This window comes from Aotus nancymaae, unplaced genomic scaffold (assembly GCF_030222135.1).
Source record: "Aotus nancymaae isolate 86718 unplaced genomic scaffold, 86718_ANA_hifiasm-v0.15.2.pri h1tg000053l, whole genome shotgun sequence".
Taxonomy (NCBI): domain Eukaryota; kingdom Metazoa; phylum Chordata; class Mammalia; order Primates; family Aotidae; genus Aotus; species Aotus nancymaae.
The window spans coordinates 16,636,496-16,657,641 of NW_026988467.1; the positions used below are offsets into that span (position 1 = coordinate 16,636,496).

The 21,146-nt window shown below is 48.0% G+C and overlaps 1 protein-coding gene across 1 annotated transcript in view; it reads right to left on the reverse strand.

Moving 5' to 3' along the window:
* Positions 1-8,560, reverse strand: part of TMCO4 (transmembrane and coiled-coil domains 4) — a 117,744-nt gene extending 109,184 nt beyond the window's left edge. The window contains exon 1 of the mRNA XM_064363378.1: positions 8,487-8,560. The gene's annotated coding sequence lies outside the window, so the exon portion shown is untranslated. The remainder of the gene's footprint in view (positions 1-8,486) is intronic.
* Between the last annotated feature and the right edge of the window lie 12,586 nt (positions 8,561-21,146).

Sequence of the window (21,146 nt, forward strand, 5' to 3'; positions counted from 1 at the left end):
GGCAATACCATTCAGGACATATGCATGGGCACAGATGTCATAACTAAATCACCAAAAGTAACTGCGACAAAAGTGAAAACTGACAAATGGGATCTGATTAAACTAAAGAGCTTCTGCACAGCAAAAGAAACTATCATAAGAGCAAATAGGCAACCTACAGAGTGGGAGAAAGTTTTTGCAATCTATCTATCTGATAAAGGTCTATTATCAATACTCTACAAGGAACTGATTTACAAGGGAAAAAAACAACCAATCCAATTAAAAAGTGGGCAAAGGACATGAACAGACACTTCTCCAAAGAAGACATTCATGTGGCCAAGAAACATGGAAAAAAGCTCAACATCACTGATCATTAGAGCACGCAAATCAAAACCACAATGAGATACCATCTCACATGAGTCAGAATAGCGATTATTAAAAAGTCCGGAAACAACAGATGCTGGTGAGGCTGCAGAGAAAGAGGAATGCTTTTACACTGTTGGTGGGAATGTAAATTAGTTCAACCATTGTGGAAGATGGTGTGGCAATTCCTCAAAGATCTAGAACCAGAAATAATACCATTTGACTCAGCAATCTCATTACTGGGCATATACCCAAAGGAATATAAATTATTCTATCACAAAGATACCTGCATGTGTGTGTTTGTTGCAGCACTACTCACAATAGCAAAGACATGGAATCAACCCAAATGTCCATCAATGATAGACTGGATAAAAAAAAAATGTGGTACATATACACCATGGAATACTATGCAGCCATAAGAAGGAATGAGATCATGTCCTTTGCAGGGATATGGCTGGAGTTGGGAGCCATTATCCTCAGCAAACTAATGCAGGAACAGAAAACCAAACACCACATGTTCTCACTTACAAGTTTCTGTTCCTGCATTAGTTGAACAATGAGGACACATGGACACTCGAAGGGGAACAACACACACTGGGGCCTGTCAGCAGGTGGTGTGTGGGAAGGGAGAACATTAGGAAAAACAGCAAATGCATGCTGGGCTCAGTACCTAGCTGATGGGTTGCTAGGTGCAGCAAACCATCATGTCACGTGTTTACCTATGTAACAAAACTGCACGTCCTGTACATGTATCCCCGAACTTAAAATTAAAATTTTAAAGAAAGAAAATAAAAAGAAATGGACAAGGGTTGGTGGGACAGACAGGGCAATTCCCAGCTTCTCAGCTCTCTGTGATGCTGCAATGCGGGGAGCCCATGGTTTCAACTCTATGGATTGTCCAACTGGACAGGATGGGCCCCAAACTCTTCCAGCTGCACAAGTGTGGGGGCAGCTGTGGGGTGGGAGATGCGCCACCTGCTGTGTATACTGGTCCTTGGGGGCTCCTACCCCTTGATCTGATTTAGGATCAGGATCCAGTCCAAGGTAAAACTGGATCCCAAGTGCGTCTGAGAAGTTACACTGATTCCAAGAAAGTGCTAGATTCCTGCGACAGAAAAAGTCCTTTCTGTCAGGACCAGCAATATCTCTGTACCCTGGGGTCACCTAAGACACACAAGGCTGGTCCAGCAGCACCCTGGGCTCAGGAGTCACTGACAGAAGGAGGAGCTCCCAGCTCCCAGTAGCCTCCTAAGGGTCTTGTCTCGGGTACTGTGAAGACACAAAATGATATGGCTTGGCTGTGTCCTCACCCAAATCTCACCTTGAATTATAGCTCCCACAATTCCCACATGTTGTGGGAGGGACCTGGTGGGAGGTAACTGAATTGTAGGGGTGGGTCTTTCCTGTGCTGTTATCATGGTAGTGAACAAGTCTCATGAGACCTGATGGTTTTATAAGGGGAAAACCCTTTTCACCTGGTTCTCACTTCTCTCTTGTCTGCCATCATGAAAGATGTGCCTTTCACCTTCATCATTGTGAGGCCTCCCCAATAACATGAAACCATGATTTTTCTTTATAAATTATCCATTCTTGGGTATGCCTTTATCAGCAGCATGAAAATAGAATAATACACCAAGGAACTCCAAGAAAGACCTAGAAGAGGATGCGCTCTCCAGGGAAACAACAGATACAGAGTGAGAACAACAGGGCAAACCCATGCCTGCAGCTCGGCTGCACAGCCCAGACCCGGGATGGACAGGGGTCATTCTGGAATGGGACCTCATTTTGATGCCCTATGATTATGGCCAGTCACATCATCTATCACCAAAGAAAATGCTGACTGGGTCATTTTTGTCAGTAGTGGGGGCAGAGAGACATTCCATAAATATCTGACCTTAGCTCCACAAGCACCCACAGTGGGCGCCCAGTGAATATTTGTTGACTGATGCCATAAACAATACCATTGGATTTCTTCTTGGAGAGATGAAAAATTCTTTAGAGTTTTTTTGACTTTAGTCAGCACCAAGGAGAAACTCAAATATGGTCAATACTGTAATCTTTGAAAATCCCTTAAATCATCCTTAAAACTCCATGACCTGAGCCTTTAGAGGACCACATGCAATAATGAACTTTTGTTTTTCTTTACATGCAAGCCAGCTGTGGCCTTTTTATTCCTCTTGGAGCAGTCAGTGAAGCTCAAGGTCAAATATTTTTTTTCTTTTTTTTTGAGACAGTCCCACTCTGTCGCCCAGGCTGGAGTGCAAAGGTGTGATCTTGGCTCACTGCAACCTCCGCCTCCTGGGTTCAAGCAAATCTTCTGCCTCAGTCTTCACAATAGCCAAGAGCTGGAAGCAACCCAAATGCCCATCTACAGACGAACAGATTAACAAAATATGATATATATACACAGTGGAACATTATTCAGTCTTAAAAAAGGAAGAAAATTCTGACACGTTACAACATGAATGAACCTTGAGAAGTTATGAAATAAGGCAGTCACAAAAAGATAAATGCTGTACAATTCCACTTATGTGAGGTGTGAGGAGTAGTCAAATTCACAGAGACAGAAAGTAGAATGAATGGTGGTTGCCAGGGGGCTGTGGGGAGGAGGAACAGGGGAGGGAGGTGGTTGTTTAATGGATGTGGAGATTCTGATCTGCCAGTTGGAAAGTTCTGGAGATTTGTTGCACAATGATGTGAATATACTTGATGTCACTGAACTACACACTTAAAATGGTTAAGATAATTAATTTCATGTATATGTATTTTATCACAACTTTTACATTAAAAAAAATTAGGGCTGGGTGCAGCAGCTCATGACTGTAATTCCAGCACTTCGGGAGGCCGAGGCAGGTGGATCACCTGAGGTCAGGAATTTGAGATCAGCCTGACCTACATGGCGAAACCCCGTCTCTACTAAAAATACAAAAATTAGCTGGGCGTGGTGGCGGGCACCTGTACTCCCAGCTACTTGAGAGGCTGAGGCTGGAGAATCACTTAAACCCGGGAGGTGGAGGTTGCAGTGAGCCAAGATTGCACCACTGCACTCCAGCCTGGGTGACAAGAGCAAAACTCTGTCTCAAAAAGTAAATAAAAAATAAAATTAAAAATTAAAAGTTAAAAAACATTAAAAAATTTTTTGAAAAATTTCAAACATTTAAAAATCATGCCGGGCATGGTGGCTCATGCCTGTAATCCCAGCACTCTGGGAGGCCGAGACGGGTAGATCACGAGGTCAGGAGTTCAAGACCAGGCTGGCCAACATAGTGAAACCCCATCTCTACTAAAAATACAAAAAAATTAGCCTGGCATGGTGGTGGGTGCCTGTAATCCCAGTTACTTGGGAAGCTGAGGCAGAAGAATCACTTGAACCCAGGAGGTGGAGGTTGCAGTGTGCTGAGATTGCGCCACTACAGCCTGGGTGATGGTAAAAGACTCCATCTCAAAAAAACAACAACAAAAAAATCACAATAGTAAATACTTGGCAAATGTTAGCCACGTGTCTCCCCTTTCCACACATCATATCATTTCTCTCAACACTCCTACAAGGTGGGTGCTATTACCATCCCTCCACAGATGGAGACACAGAGGCCCTGAGAATTGAAGGTCAAGGTCACTGGACGAGTAATGTATTTAAACTTGTGCCTGGGTCTTAGCCCACAGGCAGTCACCTTCACCATGATGCTATTCCACTTCTCTTTGGTCTGGTTTGCACCCTGAGGTGGCCAAAGATTTCCAACACAACTTGAAAACCAGCAAATTAGATGAATCTGACAGCTCCCATCTATGCACAGGCTCACATCTCACTTCTGAGCCCCAAGCAGCTGTGGACAAGCCTAACCTGCCTTTCCCACTTTGTTTTCTTTCACTGCCTGCTTCCAGCTCACTCTCAGCTAAACTGCACTCCCCTGCTTCCAGCCCACCCTGGCATTCCACCTCAGGCAGGCCTCAGCTCAGGCTGTTCTCTCGATCTGGCCCCCCCGTCCAAATGGTGCCCTTTTCCAAAAGCACACTTTAATAATACAATCAGCTTAGATTTTCTGGGGCCTACTTCCATGATCCCATTTCAGCTTTCCAACAACCTTATGAAGAGGAGACGATTACTGTTCCCATTTTACAGATGAGAAAACTGAGACTCACAGAAGCAAAGGTCACATAGCTGGCAAGTCCTAGGATGCTCCTTCCAGGTCTGTGTGACCTCAAACCCCAAGTCCTTCTTCACTTTACTAAGGTGGGGGGTCAGGGGTTGCCACATACTTTCCTAGATTTGTCCAGCGAATGTGGGGCCTGCCACCTCTGAAGCCCCAAAGACTTCATCTGGGCCCCTCCACCTCTTCTTGGACATAATGGCCGGTTGCCAATGTGTCTGTCTCTCTGACCAGGAGGGTCAGGGTGACAGTGGATGAAGCCCAGGGCACCAGGGCTTCTCAATTAATATTTTGGTTATTCATTCCAATTTAAAACAGCCAGCCCGTCCACTCCCACCTCCAACCCGACCCTTTGTGATTTTTATCAAATTGATCACCACCTGACAATGTATTATATGTTTATTTATGGTCTGTCTCCCTTACTAGAGGAAGCTCCATGAAGGTAGTGGCTTCTGGGTCATGTTCCCTGAGGTATCCTAGGACAGCACCTGGCAGAATGAAACAACCCACAACTGAGAAAAGACTTCAGCAGATTTTTTTGAAGGATAAAAAAGTGAGGTCCCCAATGTGCTCAAGATGTCCTCCCTATAGGGAGATGTCATTACTGAGCACTTACTAAGCAAACTTAGCCCTGGTCCTAGAGGTCACAGGGGTTACAGTCAGGGTGGTGTACAGGGTACAGGCAGGAATGAATCCCAGCAATGAGTGTATAATTCTACCCTGAACTTAACCTCTGACATACCAGTCGAAGTCTTGTGGCCTGGGGCATTTGGAGCACAAGCCTGAGTAGGGCTAAAATGTGAAGAATGAGGCTGGGCATGGTGGCTCACGCCTGTAATCCTAGCACTTTGGGAGTTCAAGGTGGGTGGATCAGGAGGCCAGGAGTTTGAGACCAGCCTGACCAACATGGTGAAACCCCGTCTCTACTAAAAATAAAAAAATTAGCTAGGCATGGTGGCACACACATCTGTAATCCCAGCTATTTGGAAGGCTGAGGCAGGAGAATCACTTGAACCCAGAGGGAGAGGTTACAGTGAACCAAGATCGTGCCGTTGCACTCCAACCTGGGCAATGGACAGAGCAAGACTCAGTCTCAAAAAAAAAAAAAAAAAGCTGGGTGCGTTGGCTCATGCGTTCCAGCATTTTGGGAGGCCAAGGTGGGCAGATCACTTGAGGCCAGAAGTTTGAGACCAACCTGGTCAACATGGTAAAACCCTGTCTCTACTAAAAATACACAAAATTAGCCAGGCATGGTGGCAGGCACCTGTAATCCCAGTTACTCGGGAGAATGAGGCAGGAGAATCACTTGAACCCAAGAGGTGGAGGTTGCAGTGAGTGGAGATCACGCCATTGCATTCCAGCCTGGGCAACAAGAGTGAGACTCAGTCTCAAAAACAAAACAAAAAAAATTTGAAGAGTGAGAAGATGTTGCCTGGGAAAAGGGAGGCAAGGGGTCAGGGAGGCAAGGGGTCAGGGTGGCCTGGAAGAGCAGGTGCCAAAGTTCCCAAGGAGGGAGCATGGGGTGCCTGGGTACAGAGGGCTGTTGATAAGTGGTCACAGATACAGCTGGAGGTGTAGGCCGGGGGACAGGGGTGCACACAGCCTTCTGGTCCGTGTAAAAAATGTTTGCTCTTTTCCCTAAGAAAATGGGAAGCCAGAGTGGGGTTTTAGGCAGAGGATGGTACTATGATATCAGAGCAGCTTGAAGCGGAGGTTCGCTAAATGCAAAAGGGATTGGATTCCACTCTCACCCCTTCTGCCTGCTGTCACACATTCCAGAGAGCCAGTTCCCCACCCCTCATCAGCAGCCCTCGTTTATAACCTACAACACTGTTTACAAAACACACAGACCAAAAGAGAACACAGTGAGAAGCCACCCACTGAAACTTCTCAGGTCCCACATTAGCCAGCCCGGGTGGCTGATCCAGCCTTTGCAGCCCAGTGGCACCAGAGTAGGGAGGGATGGTTTGAGCCTTATGAAGAATCCTCCAGACTCCAGCCTTTATGGGAGCTACACACTGAGCTATGACAACCTAATCAGTCAACTGTACCTGTCTGACTCCTCCTTGGGCCTTAGGCCTAAAAAGCATAAAGTCTCCCAAAAAGTGTAAAGTGTCAGACACTGCACTGGGCCTTTTATGGCTTCAGCGTCTTTAATTTTCACGACAACCTTGGCGATGGGTATATTACAAATGAATAAACTGAGTCACAGAGAGGTCATTTAACTTGCCTGATCACTCAGTTACAAAGCTGCAAAGCTAGCACCTGAGCCCATCTCTATCTGATGCTGCACACGAGGCTGCAGGGGTCAGAAAAACCGAAATGCTGACAGTGACATGAGCATCCCATTTCTGGTGCTGGGCAGGGAGCCTCAGCCTCCTGGCCTGGAGCCCAGCTGCTTCCATCTCTGACTCTTACATTTCTTTATAAGGAATAATAATAGTAATTATCAACAGAGTCACCAGACCTCTAAATAAACACACCCTTGCTTATGCTTGATTAGGTAAGGCCTCAGACGTAGCTCACACCATTTATGAAGCAGTTTCATCCACACTATGACAGTATGATCCCCACATTGTGCGATAGAGAGACAGAGGCCCAGAGAGGTAGAGTGACATACCCAAGGTCACACAGCAAGGAAGTGGCAGTACCAGTTTTCCAGCCCAGGTCTCCAGGCTCTGTGGTTAAAGGAATGCTTTGGAACACTCACTACCTGCCTACCCCTACCCCCCAAATCCTTGGGGGTGGGAAGGCTCAGGATGGCAGAAGCATTTTCAAGGAGGCCCATGGCCCAGAGGGCTTGAGGCCACTCTAATACCGCTCTCTTCTGCTGTCTTCATGCACTTCACAGTTGGGGAGACTCCAGTGGTCTCCCCTGTGCCCAGCCCTCCCTCCCCAGACTGAAGGGGAGGGCTTTATTCCACCCTCTGGAGTGTACTTCCTGAGGGCAGGGCTCATTTTGTTCACTGCTGTAACCTCAATGCCTAAAGAATGCACACAGTAGGTGCTCAACAAATATTTGGTGAATGAACAAATGCATGTTCCCAAAGCTTAAAATGGAGTTTCATATTTTCTGCAATGAAATAAACACTGACTTAGGAAAAGGAGGGCTCCTGAGCTGACTCCTACTTCGAATTAGGTAGTACTCTGGGATTCTGGCCTGGCCCTGCTCCTAACTCCCTGTGCGACCCCAGGGAAGGGCTGGGCTGGTCAGGGCAAAGGCACTGTGGAGGCCAACTCTGTGCCAAGAACTGGGTCAGGTTCTCCAGGCAGGTAGCCCAGGTTTTTATCTCTTGCTTCCTAGCTGTGTGGTCTTGGGGAAGTTACTTCACCTCGCCGAGCCTCAGTTTACCGAGCTGCAAAATCCACTCAAAAGTCAGCAGCCATAATTCTTCCCTCCTGTAACTTCAGGCAGAAGACATGGCCTCCTTGTAACATGAGGGGCCTGAGCTTTTCTCCAGAGGCTCTCCAAACCCCCCTGGAATTCTCTGTTTGCGAGTCTGCGGGGAGACAGGGAGAGAGGGGGCGAGGGGGTCCTGGAGGCCTTCCTGACGGGGGCATGGAGGGGCCACGTGGGGCAAGGGGAAGGGCAGTGACCCCTTGTGACCTTGGGCAAGCTCCCTTCCTCTGTAACCCTGACCAGCGTCCTCCTTCGTCAAGGGAGCGGCTGGGTGACCTCTAAGAACTCGGAGCCGGAGGCTGGGGTCGCCGGAGTGGTCCGCCCGGCCTCAGTTTCCCCGTCCGCCGCCCCACAAGATTTCTAAAGGCACTTCCGCCTCTGAAAACAACCGCTAGCAGGCGGCCTGGGCTCCGGGCAGGCAGCGCGGGGAAGCGCCCGCTGCTTCCTGGTGGGTCCGGTGCCCGGGGCGGAGGGCGGGGTGCAGGGCAAAGGGCCACGGGGCCGGGCCAGGCTCCGGGTGCCCCGCGTGGGGCCGGCGGGGAGTGGCCCGGCGGGGTGCGCGCCTCCGCGGCCGAGCGGCCCCGGGGCCCTCTTACCTGGAGGCGGCGGCGAAGAAGGCGAAGACAGAGGCGGCGAAAGCGGCTCGGGCTCTTCCTGCCCGGCCCCTCCCCTCCCCTCCCCTCCCCGCCGCGTCCCGGTCCCGGCCGGTCCCGCCGCCTGCCCTGAGCGCGCCTGGTCGCCGCCGGCCGGGCGGAGCACTCGGGAGCGCGTCGCGGGGGCGCGAGGCCTTCAGGCTCGGACTCGCGAGCTGCAGGTCCCGACCCGGCCCGTCCCGCCTCCACCACCCACCGCGACAGGGGCGCTGGCCTCTGCAGGTGACCGGCCAGCCCGCGGCGCCACCTCTGTGTGTGGGTCCATTTACCCTCCAGGAAGCAGCGAGGCCGCGCGGCGCAGGAGAGGGGCCCTGCAGGGCTGTTACTTGGCAGAAACTGCCCGCGAAGGACTCGGCCCCGAGAGTGGCGTGCCCTAAAGCCACGGGGATGGAAGTCTTCAAAAATGTACAATGTTAACAAAGAACCAGCCACAGAAACCCCCTTCCCACACGTATATGCAGCACTTTGTAGTTTGCAAAGTGTTCAGATATCCAAGTTCTTCCTGATTCTTCTTTCATTTTCCCTAACCCTAAGTTTGGCCCTGTCTCAGGGCCTCTGGAGGCTCCCGCGCCTGGGACTCTCTGCCTTCAGATCTCCCTCTGCCTTCAGACCTCCCTCTGCCTTCAGACCTCCGTCTGCCTTCAGTTCCCCAGTCCATTTCCCGCTTTCCATTCTGGTCTCCTCTCGGGATGGCATCTGAGAGTCTTCCCTGACCACCCAGCACATTCAGTCATTGAACAAATTTACTGAGCACCTACTACGTGCCAGTTACTGTTCTAAGGGCTGTGGAATCATGCACCAGGCTTCCAGTCCTGTTCTATTTTAATCATAGCCATTTATCACTCTGAAATTATTTTGTTCATTTTTTTGTTTGCCAGTTTATGTTTTGCCTCCACCTTTTTTTTTTTTTTTTTTTGAGACAGAGTTTCGCGCTTGTTGCCCAGGCTGTAGTGCAATGGCGCTGTCTCAGCTTACTGCAACCTCCGCCTCCCGATTCAAGCGATTCTCCTGCTTCAGTCCTCCCAGTAGCTGGGATTACAGGAACCGGCCACCACACCCAGCTAATTTTTGTATTTTTAGTAGAGATGGGGTTTCACCATGTTGGCCAGGCTGGTCTCGAACTCCTGACCTCAGGTGATCTGCCCGCCTCGGCCTCCCAATGTGTTGGGATTACAGGCGTGAGCCACCGTGCCCAGCCCCAACTAGACTTTAAAAGCCCTGGGGGTGGGCGGGTTTCAGCTCCCTTGCTCTCTGCTGTATGCCCGGCTCCAGGGACTGTGCCTGGCACTCTTAGGTGCTCAAAAGAAGCACTTAATGAATGGATCTCTTTCCCCTAGCAACCCTGTGAAATTTCATCACACCCATTCTACAAGAGAGGAAACTGAGGCTCAGATCCAGACAGTGCAGAAACCACAGAGCTAATGAGTACCAGAGCTAGAGCATGAGTCATCGCGGCTTCAGAGGCTGTTGCTCTTTCACCCAGTGAAGACAGTCTAGGGCTATGGGAAGAAAAGGTACCGACGTGAGTCAGAGACCAGCATCCCAGCTCAGAGCCGAATGTTCCATCCTTCATCTGCTTATCTCCCTACTGGCCAATCAGGACCAAGAAAAGCAGCTCTACCCACCCATGAGGTTATTGTGAAGGTCAAATGGGTCAATCATGTGCAGGCCTTAGGGGAATAATGGGTTATATCTGTCAGTCCCTTCCAGCCAGATTGGCTTTGTGGGACCAGGCACTGCTCTGCACGCCTCTGCTTTGCCCTGTTTCTAATTTGGTTAGAGACCTTGTGTTGAACACACTTGTCTTTGGATATTGGATCTTGTTTAGCCATTGCCCAGCACCCAAGCCTTACCCTGGTCACCCCCACTGCACACAGGCCCTAATCCCATCATTGAGGCTATGGGTAGGAGAGATAGAGAAAATATGTTTACCTCTTTTGGTGTATGCTTTTGAGATTTTTTTGGGTTTGGTATTGGACATTGAAGAATTTAGTTTCCTCTAAGTAACTCTCCCCCAAAGGAATGTTTAGGGAGTCATGGGAGGGGAAGCCTTCTGATGAACCATTGACTAATTCAACTGGGATGTGCGGAGTGGCCGGTGGGGTTCTAGACACTGAGGATATACCAGCGGAAATAACTGAAGTGTTTCCAGCAAAATCATGGAGCTTACATTCTGCTTTGGGGGATAGGTAGAGGGAGATGGAGAGTAAACAAACTGATTTTATTATTATTATTTTGTAATGAGACGGAGTCTCACTCTGTCATCTAGGCTGGAGTGCAGTGGCACAATCTCGGCTCACTGCAACCTCCACCACCCGGGTTCAAGCGATTCTCATGCCTCGGCCTCCCGAGTAGCTGGGATTACAGGCTTGTACCACCATGCCTGGCTACTTATTATTATTAGTAGTAATAGTAGAGACGAGTTTCACCATGTTGGCCAGGCTGGTCTTGAACTCCTGACTTCAAGTGATCCGCCCACCTCGGCCTGTCAGAATGCTGGGATTACAGGCGTGAGCCACCGTGCCCAGTCAACAAACTGATTTTAATTTGTTTTACAGAAAAAGTAAAGTAGAGAAGTCATGCTATAGAAGATGAAGCAGTCAGGGAACCCCAGCCGGCGATCTTTGAGGAGGCTGTCGGGTTACAGGGCAGAGCATCCAAGGTAGACCCAACAACTGCAAAGGTCTTGAGGTTGGAGTGTGGTTGACCTTTATAAGAGAAAGGTGCGAGAGAAGAATGGAGAGTGCTGGGGGAGAGTCCTGGATGAGATGAGGTCAAACAGTTGGGGGCCATATCACTGTGAGCTTTTTAGAAATGCTGATGAGGGCTGGGTGCCCTGGCTCACACTTGTAATCCCGGCACTTCGGGAGACCAAGATGGGTGAGTCGCTTTAGCCCAGGAGTTTGAGACCAGTCTGGGCAACATGGTGAAATCCCGTCTCTACAAAAAATACAAAAGGTAGCTGGGCATAGTAGGGCAAGATTGTAGTCCCAGCTCCTTGGAGGGTGGAGGTTGCAGTGAGCCATGTTTGCGCCACTGCACTCCAGCCTGGGCAACAGAGGGAAACTGTCTCAAAATTAAAAAAAAAAAAAAAAGCTGATGCGTAGACCTAGGGTTGCCAGATTAAGCAAATGAAAATAGAGGACTCTCTGATACATTTCAATTTCAGATAGACAATGAATAATTGTTTAATATGAGTATGTGCCAATACTGCACAGGATAGGCTGCACAGGATAGGCTTATGTTAAACAATTATTTATTGTGTATCTGAAATTTAAGTATAGCTGGATGTCCTATATTTTATCTGGCAACCCTATTTGGACCCCGCTCTCAGAGATTCTGATTCCATTGGTCTGGGATCTGGCCAGGCATTGGTGTTGTTCAGAAACCCATAGGTATTTCTTTTCTTTAAAAACAAAACAAAAGGAAAAAAACAAAATACCTGCCTGGGAAAGATGGCTTATGCCTGTAATCCCAGCACTTTGGAAGACTGAGGTGGGAGGATCACCTGAGGTCAGGAGTTCAAGACCGGCCTGGCCAACATGGAGAAACCCCGTCTCTACCAAAAATAAAATAAATAAATAAATAAATAAAAAATAGCCTGGTGTGGTGGTGGGTGCCTGTAGTCCCAGCTACTGGGGAGGCTGAGACAGGAGAATCACTTGAACCTGAGAAGTGGAGGTTGCAGTGAGCCAAGATGGCACCACTGCACTCCTGCCTGGGCAAAAAAGCAAGACTCCATGTCAAAAAATAATTAAAAAAAAACTTTTAAGGAAGGTTTTAGGTTTAGGGGTACATCAATGGCCTCTGACCCTGTGCAGGTTTGTTATATAGGTAAACTCATGTCACAGGATTTTGTTGTACAGATTTCATCACCCAGGTATTAAGCCCAGTACCCAGTAGTTGTTTTTCTGCTCCTTCCCTTCTTCCTCACCTCCACCCTCAAGTAGGTCCCAGCATCTATTGTTCCCTTTTTTGTGTTCATGAGTTCTCATCATTTAGTTCCCACTTATAAGTGAGAACATGCAGTGTTTGGTTTTCTGTTCCTGCATTAGTTTGCTAAGGATAATAGCCTCCAGCTCCGTCCATATTCCTGCAGAAGAGCTGATCTCATTCTTTTTCATGGCTGCATAGTATTTCATGGCATATATGTCACACATTTTCTTTATCCAGTGTACCATGGATGGACATTTAGGTTGATTCTATGTCTTTGCGATTGGCCCACAGGTATTTCAAATGTGTGATCAGGGTCAGGAGCCACTGTCGTAGGGTCGTCTACTCAGTTAGAGCTGTGGATGGAGCGTTGTAGAGTGTTGGGGGCAGTGAACTGATATGATCTCACCTTCTGAAAGGATCCCATTGGCTGCTGTGTGGAGGGCAGAGAGACAGGAGTGGACAGAGGCAGCTGGTTAGGAAGCTACTGCAATAGTCCAGGCCAGAAAGAGGCCTGTATTCATTGGGTACCTACTATGGGTAGGCACAAGAGCGTATAATGGAAACAGAGGTTACTGGGCCCTCCGCTGGCCCTACCTCGTTTAGAATTTCTCAGGGATGTGGGAGCCTAAGAATTTGTATTTTTAATATACTCCCCTGGTGATTTTGATGATCAGTCAGGTTTGGAACAACTAAATTATTGAATTTAATTTTTGTGGAAGTTCTAGGAATCACCATGAATACTGCTTAGGGATCACTGTCCCTATTACTGGTTCCGTGTGTCTTCCCTACATACGTTATATCCTTCAACCCTATGCACTATATGTGATTATTAGCCCTATTTCTCAGAGGAAGGAACTGAAGCCCAGAGAGGTTAAATAACTTGGCCAGGATCACCGAGCTAAAAGGTGGCAGAGTCAGGATTTGAACCGGGGTCTCGCTGATTCTGCTATCCTGCCCTTGATATTTACACCTATTTAGATGAGTTGTGGATAATGGATCCTGAATGGGAGAAGCCTGCTTTGCTATGTCCTGCTGATGTTTCTCCTCCTAGGACCGACGTGAGGCCCTGCCTGGCCTGGGTGTTTGTTGAATGGAACTGAATTCTAGGGGGGCTGTCACTGAAGGCAGCCCATATCCTTTCCCATAGAGGATCCCTATAATGCTGTTGTGCTGAACTTGAGACCAAATGAACCAAAAGGCCATTTATGGTTATTTCTTTCCTTACCACACTCAGAAATAAACTGAGCTCTCTTGCGGAGGAATTGGACACTCCCTTAGAGGAAGGCCAGGGTGGAGGTTGCTTCGGACGATGTGTGGTTACCATGGATGTGACATTGCTGAGCAATCTGTTTGTGTTTCCAAGCCATCTTTGACCCAAATAACTGAATAACTTTATATTAATTGGACCATCAAGTGGAATTGGCAGAGCTAAGTGTTGGGGGTTTGGAGTCAAAGCCATTTGGGTTAATATTGCCCCTTACTGTTTTCTTTTCTTTTCTTTTCTTTTTTTTTTGAGACTAAGTCTTGCTTTGTCACCCAGGCTGGAGCACAGCGGCACGATCTTGGCTTACTGCAACCTCCACCTCCTGGGTTCAAATAATTCTCTTGCCTCAGCCTCCTGAGTAGCTAGGATTACAGGTATGTGCCACCACACGCTAATTTTTGTATTTTTAATAGAGATAGGGTTTTGCTATGTTGGCCAGGCTGGCCTCCAACTCCTGACCTCAAGTGATCTGCTCGCGTTGGCCTCCCAAAGTGCTGAGATTACAGACGGGAGCCACCGTGCCCAGCCACTCCTCACTGTTTTCATGTATTAGGTAATAATTATGTAGTTTCCTGCCATATCTCTTACACAGAGGCTTGAGTCATGACCTGTACCTGCTTCTTATCTAAGAATGCTTTGCACTTGCCCCAGGTCTGATATTTTCTAATGTGTGAGACCTGTATCACTGGTGGTACATGAAGTACCTCTAGCTGATACATGAACGTGCATTAAATCACCTTGAATCACACGGTAAGAAAGCGATTCCCTTCAATCCTTATTCTGTTGGGATTGTTTGACACTATTGAATCTTCAGAACTCCTCTAACATTTGGTAATCTTTGGTGTTTTTTTTTTTTTTGAGACGGAGTCTCGCTCTGTCACTCAGCCTGGAGTGCAGTGGCGCGATCTCAGCTCACTGCAACCTCCGCCTCCTGGGCTCAAGTGATTCTCCTGCCTCAGCCTCCTGAGTAGCTAGGATTACAGGCACATGCCACCATGCTTGCCTAATTATTGTATTTTTAGTAGAGACGGGGTTTCACCATGTTGGTCAGGCTGGTCTCGAACTCCTGATCTCATGATCCATCCACCTTGGCTTCCCAAAGTGCTGGGATTACAGGCGTGAGCCACCACGCCGGGCCTAATCTTTGTTTTTTAATGTAGGAAAATAGGCTTCAGCTCAAAGTCTAGCTTTAGATAGCATCAAAGCTATCTAAAATGTTGAGTTAGGATTTAATTATGTTGTTTATTTATTTAGTAAGCTTTTTATTTTGGAAGGATTTTAGATTGACAGAAAGGTTGCAAAGAGAGTTACAGAGTTCTTATGTAAGAACCGTATACCTTTCATCCTGTTTTTCCCCAGCGTTAGCATCTTATATAAACCAATGGTACATATGTCAAGACAAAGAAACCGGTATTGGATATTGGTACTTACTGTTAACTAAAGTATGGAATTTATCCGTTTTTCCACTAATGTCCTTTTACTGTCCCAGAATCAAATCTAGGACATCACATTGCATTCAGTATTATTTATTTATTTATTGAGACAGGGTCTTGCTCTGTTGCCCAGGGTGGAATGCAGTGGCACAATCACAGCTCACTGCAGCCTCAACTTCCTGAGCTCAAATGATCCTCCTGCCTCAGCCTCCTGAGTAGCTGGGACTACAGGTGCACACCACCACACCAGCTTATTTTTATATTTTTTGTAGAGACAGAGTCTCCCTATGTTGCCAAGGCTAGTCTCAAACTTCTGGACTTAAGTGATCCTCCCATCTCATCCTCCCAAAGTGTTGGGATTACAGGTGTGAGCCATCCTGTCCTGCCAGCATAACTTAATTAAGGAATGCTGGGGGCGGGCAGGGAGAAGTCAGGCCCAGTATTAAGAAGAAGCCAGGTCCAGGAGGCCTTACTAAGGAGGGTGTGATTTACCTTGAGGGCAAGGAAGAACCACCAAAGAGTTTTAAACAAGGCTGAAATTTGTTCTTTTCCGAAGGCCCCTTTCTGGCTGCAGTGTAGAGAATGAATTTACTGCAGGGCAAAGCTGGAGGCAGTAGTGATCAACAGGGCTAGATGAAGGCTTTCTCTCCAGGGCAATTCACAAAGCTCTGAAACCCTCAGTGCAGCAAATGTGGACAGAGCGGGCATCTCAGTGTAAGACTGAACAGACATCAGAGTCTCAGACCAAGCTCTTAGACTCTATGGTATTATTATATTACATGTAACTTTTTAAAAGCTATGATGTATGTACAGAAAAAGCACATAGAAGATGTATGCACTGTTTACAAATAATTATAAAGTAAACACCCACCTGTGTAACTACCACCTAAGTCAAAAAATAGAACAGGCTAGGCAGTAGCTCATGCCTGCAATCCCAGCACTTTGGGAGGCTGAGGCAGGAGGATCCCTTCAGCCCAGGAGTTCAAGACCAACCTGGACAACACAGGACACAGCAAGACCCTACAAAAAAAAAAAAAAAAATTAGTTGGGTGTGGTGGCGCATGCCTCTAGTCCCAGCTACTTAGGAGGCTGAGGCAGGAACATTGATTGAGCCTGGGATTTCAGGGACGCAGTGAGCTATGATCACACCACTGCAGTCCAGCCTGGGTGACAAAGCAATACCCTGTCTCAAAGAAAAAAATAGAACATTACCAACATTACCAGCATCCCAGAAGTCTCTCCCTAGTCAGAACCTGCTTCTCCTCCAGAAATACTCTCTTACGTTATGATTCAAGTTTCCTTCAATTTTTTTACTTTAGTAAATATGGGTAGATCTTGTTTCCCCAGGTTGCGTGATGGTGATGGGGGTGGGGGTGGGGGGGGGTCAGGAGTGTCCCTTAAATTGTACACCTTGCCAGGCACCTGACAGGCTGATGGGATAAGAGGGTGCCCACTCTGTGCTGAGAACCGTGCCAGGTGTGGTACATGTCAGCTAATTGAATTGCTGTAAAATCTGTATCAGGCAGGCCTGAGAAGCCTACATTTCCAAATTCAGGGTAAGCACATACCACACCCAAGGTCACAGACAGCGTAAACGGCAGACGTTGGGGTTTTGTTGTTGTTGTTTGTTTTTGAGATATAGTCTCACTCTGTCGCTTCACCTGGAGTGTACTGGCACGATCTTGGTTCACTGCATGCTTTGCCTCCTGGGTTCCAGCTATTCTCCTGTCTCAGCCTCCCAGGTAACTGGGATTACAGGTATCTGCCACCATGCCCCGCTAATTTTTTTGTGTGTATTTTTCACAGAGAGGGGTTTTGCCATGTTGGCCAGGCTGATCTCGAACTCCTGACCTCAAGTGAGCCGCCCGCCTCGACCTCCCAAAGTGTTGGGATTATAGATGTGAGCCACTGCGCCTGGCCCTAGAAGTTGGTTTTGACCCCAGGTCTGTCTTGACCAAGGTCCCTATTCTTTCCTTGGCTTGTTCTGATGGGGGTAGGGGAAAGTGAGGAAGGATGGGAATGATTCGGGGTGGCAGGGGGATGGTAGGTACAGGGGCTAAGAGGGGGATCTACAGCCAGACTGGCCTGCCTGGCTCCGCATCCAGCCCTGCCGCTTGGGCACATTGCTGACCTTCTCTGACCTTCTCTATGCCTCAGTTTCCTGCCTGAATAGGGGTTTTGTGTTGATTCTACGAGAAGATGTGTAAAATGCCCAGCACAACGAATCATCACACTTACCTCATGGGGTTGACGTGAAGAATACGAGAGTTAAGTTTAGTTCAGGGAGCTTTTAGAACAGAACCTGCAGGCAGGAAGCGCTCATGAGCATTGGTCACGAATATTGTTCTTTTTCCTTTCCCTCTCATTCATGGGTGTGCACTGAGCTGCAGTTGCTTTGAAATTGCTGCATCTACAGTGACTTTGCAGACGGTTTTCTTCTGCAGACTGACCCCAGTGATGGGCTCTCGCTGGGTGTCTGGAGAACTACAGCTTGTTTCCTCTGGGGATCATGAGGCCGATGGAGTGGAGGCTAGCTAGCCTCCTCTAACAGTGGCTGGCCTGAGCTCCACACCATGTTTCCTGTCTGACCCCACTTGTAGGCAGAGCTAACATGGGCACTGCCCTCCTGGGCCTGACGTCAGGGAAACCTCCCCACAAAGTCAGGTCGGCTCTCAGGAGGGTGGGGACATGTGGTAGGAGGGCTCCCGACCACCTGACCTGTGGCGTTGCTTCTTGCCTGGCATTTTGGAGGGGCTGAGGCCCATGGTGGGATTTTTCAGCAGCTGGGGTCCTGGACAGCTCCTGCATTCATTCAGGGATATTGGTTGCAAGCAATAGAAACTGATTCAGGCTATCTGAAGAAAAGTTAACTGTAGAGAAGGAACCTGAGGCTTCACTGAATCAACCAGAGGGGAAGCACCAGATGTGGGGACAATCTGGTTTGCTGCAGCCACATTCAAAACCTCATTTCTCCTTGGATCACTGGCTCTAGCTTGGAAGTTCTGGAAAAGAGCATCTTATTGGAATAACGTGGATCAGGGGTTAATAACATGGGAACCAGGCTGCACTGCAGGAGGTGAGCAGGAGGCAAGTGAGTGAAGCTTCATCTCTATTTACAATCTCTCCCCATTGCTTGAATTACCACCAGAGCTCCGCCTCCTGTCAGATCAGTGGCCACATTAGATTCTCATGGGAGCATGAACTCTATTGTGAACTGCGCATGTGAGGGATCTAGGCTGCACGCTCCTTATGAGAATCTAATGCCTGATGATCTGTCACTGTCTCCCATCACCCCCTGATGGGACCTTCTGGTTGCAGGAAAACAAGCTCAAGGCTCCCACTGATTCTACATGATGGTGAGTTGTGGAATTATTTCATTATATATTATAATGTAATAATAATAGAAATAAAGTGTACAATAAATGTAATATGCTTGAATCATCCCTAAACCAACTCCCCGTCCTGCCCCCACTTCCCTCTGTCCATGGAAAAATTGTCTTCCATGAAACTGGTTCCTGGTGCCAAAAAGGTTGGGGACTGCTGATTTAGATCATGTCACGACCGCGGGTGAAACAGGGTGGTGAGTTGCAGGAGGACCAGGGCCGCACTTTGTGTAATAGTTGCTGGTGGAACTCTCCCTTCAACAAGAGTAAGCACAGGGTGGCTTCCTTAGAAAGGGAAATTGGGTGGCTGAATCAATTCAAGAGTTGAAGGAAAGAGGAGAAGACAAATGTCCACTGTAGTCCTGTCTTCTTTGAGCAAACAGCCTCTTACAGTGGGCACCTCAGTGTCCTGAAAGAGGAGCTGGCCTGCTTCTCACTGCAGACAGGCTGCTGAGAGAAACCGTGGAGAGTGGAAAGTGCAGATGCAGCCCTGGAGTCAAACAGTCGGGTCAGATTCTAGGACCTCACTCACTGCAACCTCCACCTCCCGAGTTCAAGAAATTCTCCTGCCTCAGCCTCCCAAATAGCTGGGACTACAGGCGTGTGCCACCATGCCCAGCTAACTTTTGTATTTTTAGTAGAGACGGGGTTTCACCATGTTGGCTAGGATGGTCTTGATCTCTTGACCTCATTATCCACCTGCCTTGGCCTCCCAAAGTGCTGGGATTACAGGCGTGAGCCACCGCGCCCGGCCATAATTCAGCAATTCTTAGGCTTCCTGCCTGACCGCACATCCAGGCGGAGATGTGGACTAAGGATCATTCAGGAACTGTGGGCTCTGATTCTTACTCTATCTACAAGGTATTGGGCATTTTTGGGGGTAATCACAGGGCTTCTCTGAGCATTGATTTTTTTAATCCACAAAATGGGAAAAGGAAGTATGACCTAGTTTTGGGAGTCAACCAGACTTGATTTTGTGGCTGACACTGCTACTTATCTGCTATAAGACTCTGGGAAAGTGACTTAGCTGGACTTGAAGTAGCCCGGTTTGATGGGCACTGTGCAAGCACAGGCACAGAAGAGGTGCATTGGCTTCCTAAGGTGGCCACCTTCCTAAGGTGCCACTGACTGCTTGATCAACAGAAATGTCTGGGCTCACACCGTTCTGGAACCTAGGAGTGCAAGGTCAAGGTGTCAGCAGGGTCGGTTCCTGCTGAGGGCTGAGACACAGTCTGTTCCGGGCCTCCCTCCTCACTTCTCGTGTTTTCCTGGCAATCTTTGTCATCCATGGACCTGTAGATGCATCACCCCGATCTCTGCCTCTATCAGGGCCTTTTCCCTGTGTCTTCACACCATCTTTTCTCTATACATGTATCTCTGTGTCCAAATGTCCTCTCTTTGTAAAGACACCAGTTATAGTGGATTAGCACCCACCGTAATGACCTTATTTTAACTCAGTTATCTCTGTAAAAACCTGTTTCCAAAGAAAGTCACACCCTGGGGGTTAGGACTTCAACGTATCATATTTGGGGAAACACAATTCCACCCATAACAGATGCTCAGCATCCATTAATTTCCCTACCTCATTAAATAGGATTGCATAGCCTGCTCAGTACCAGGCACAGAACAGAACCTCAAGAAATATTTGTTGAATAAATGAATGGATGGAATCTAGATTCCATGGTGTGGGTTTTTTGTTGTTGTTTCTTTGTTTGTTTGTCTGAGACTGAGTCTTGCTCTGTCACTCAGGCTGGAGCGCAGTGGCATGATCTCAGCTCACTGTAACCTCCGCCTCCTTGGTTCAAGCAATTCTCCTGCCTCAGCTTCCCAAGTAGCTCATATTATAGGTGCATGCCACCACGCCTGGCTAATTTTTGTATTTTTGGTAGAGACAGGGTTTCACCATGTTGGCCAGGTTGGTCTTGAACTTTTGACCTCAAGTGATCCGCCCACCTCAGCCTCCCAAAGTGCTGGCATTACAGAAGTGAGCCACTGTGCCTGGCCTCCATGGTGTTTTGAATTCTCTAGAGAGAGAATTCTTCCAGAATTTTGAATTCTCCCAGAGATACACCCTCCCCTACTTTAAAAATGTGATTTCAAGATATTCTAACAAAAATATAAAGTTCTTGAGAACACCTCCAGACACATTCAAGAGCCTGGATCTGACTTCCCTTTTTAATGTGCAAGAAATTGTGGGAAAGTTCTTTCTTCCTAGAATGGCTCTGCTTTGCCACAGACAAAGAATTAATTATTTTAGGAAAGCTTGAAAAGCTTCCTCCAGTCATTTGCAAAGGGGTTCTAACAATGAACAGGAGTCCCCAGCAATAAATCAGGTAAGGCAAGGAAGTGGCTCTGGGCGGTGGGACAGGTAGACTCCCACAACCCTCTGTCCCAGGCACCCACTAAATCAGGAAGCTGTCACTGAATGGGAGGATGCCAGCTCTTCTTAATTCTTCAGTCTTAGGGACAGGGGACCCACATACCTTGATCACTTATGATGTGCTGCAATGTTCCGTCTGGTACAGCAAAGCTACTCAAAGCCCAAACTCTGGAGTTAAACTTCTGCAGTCTACTCATGGCCCCACCA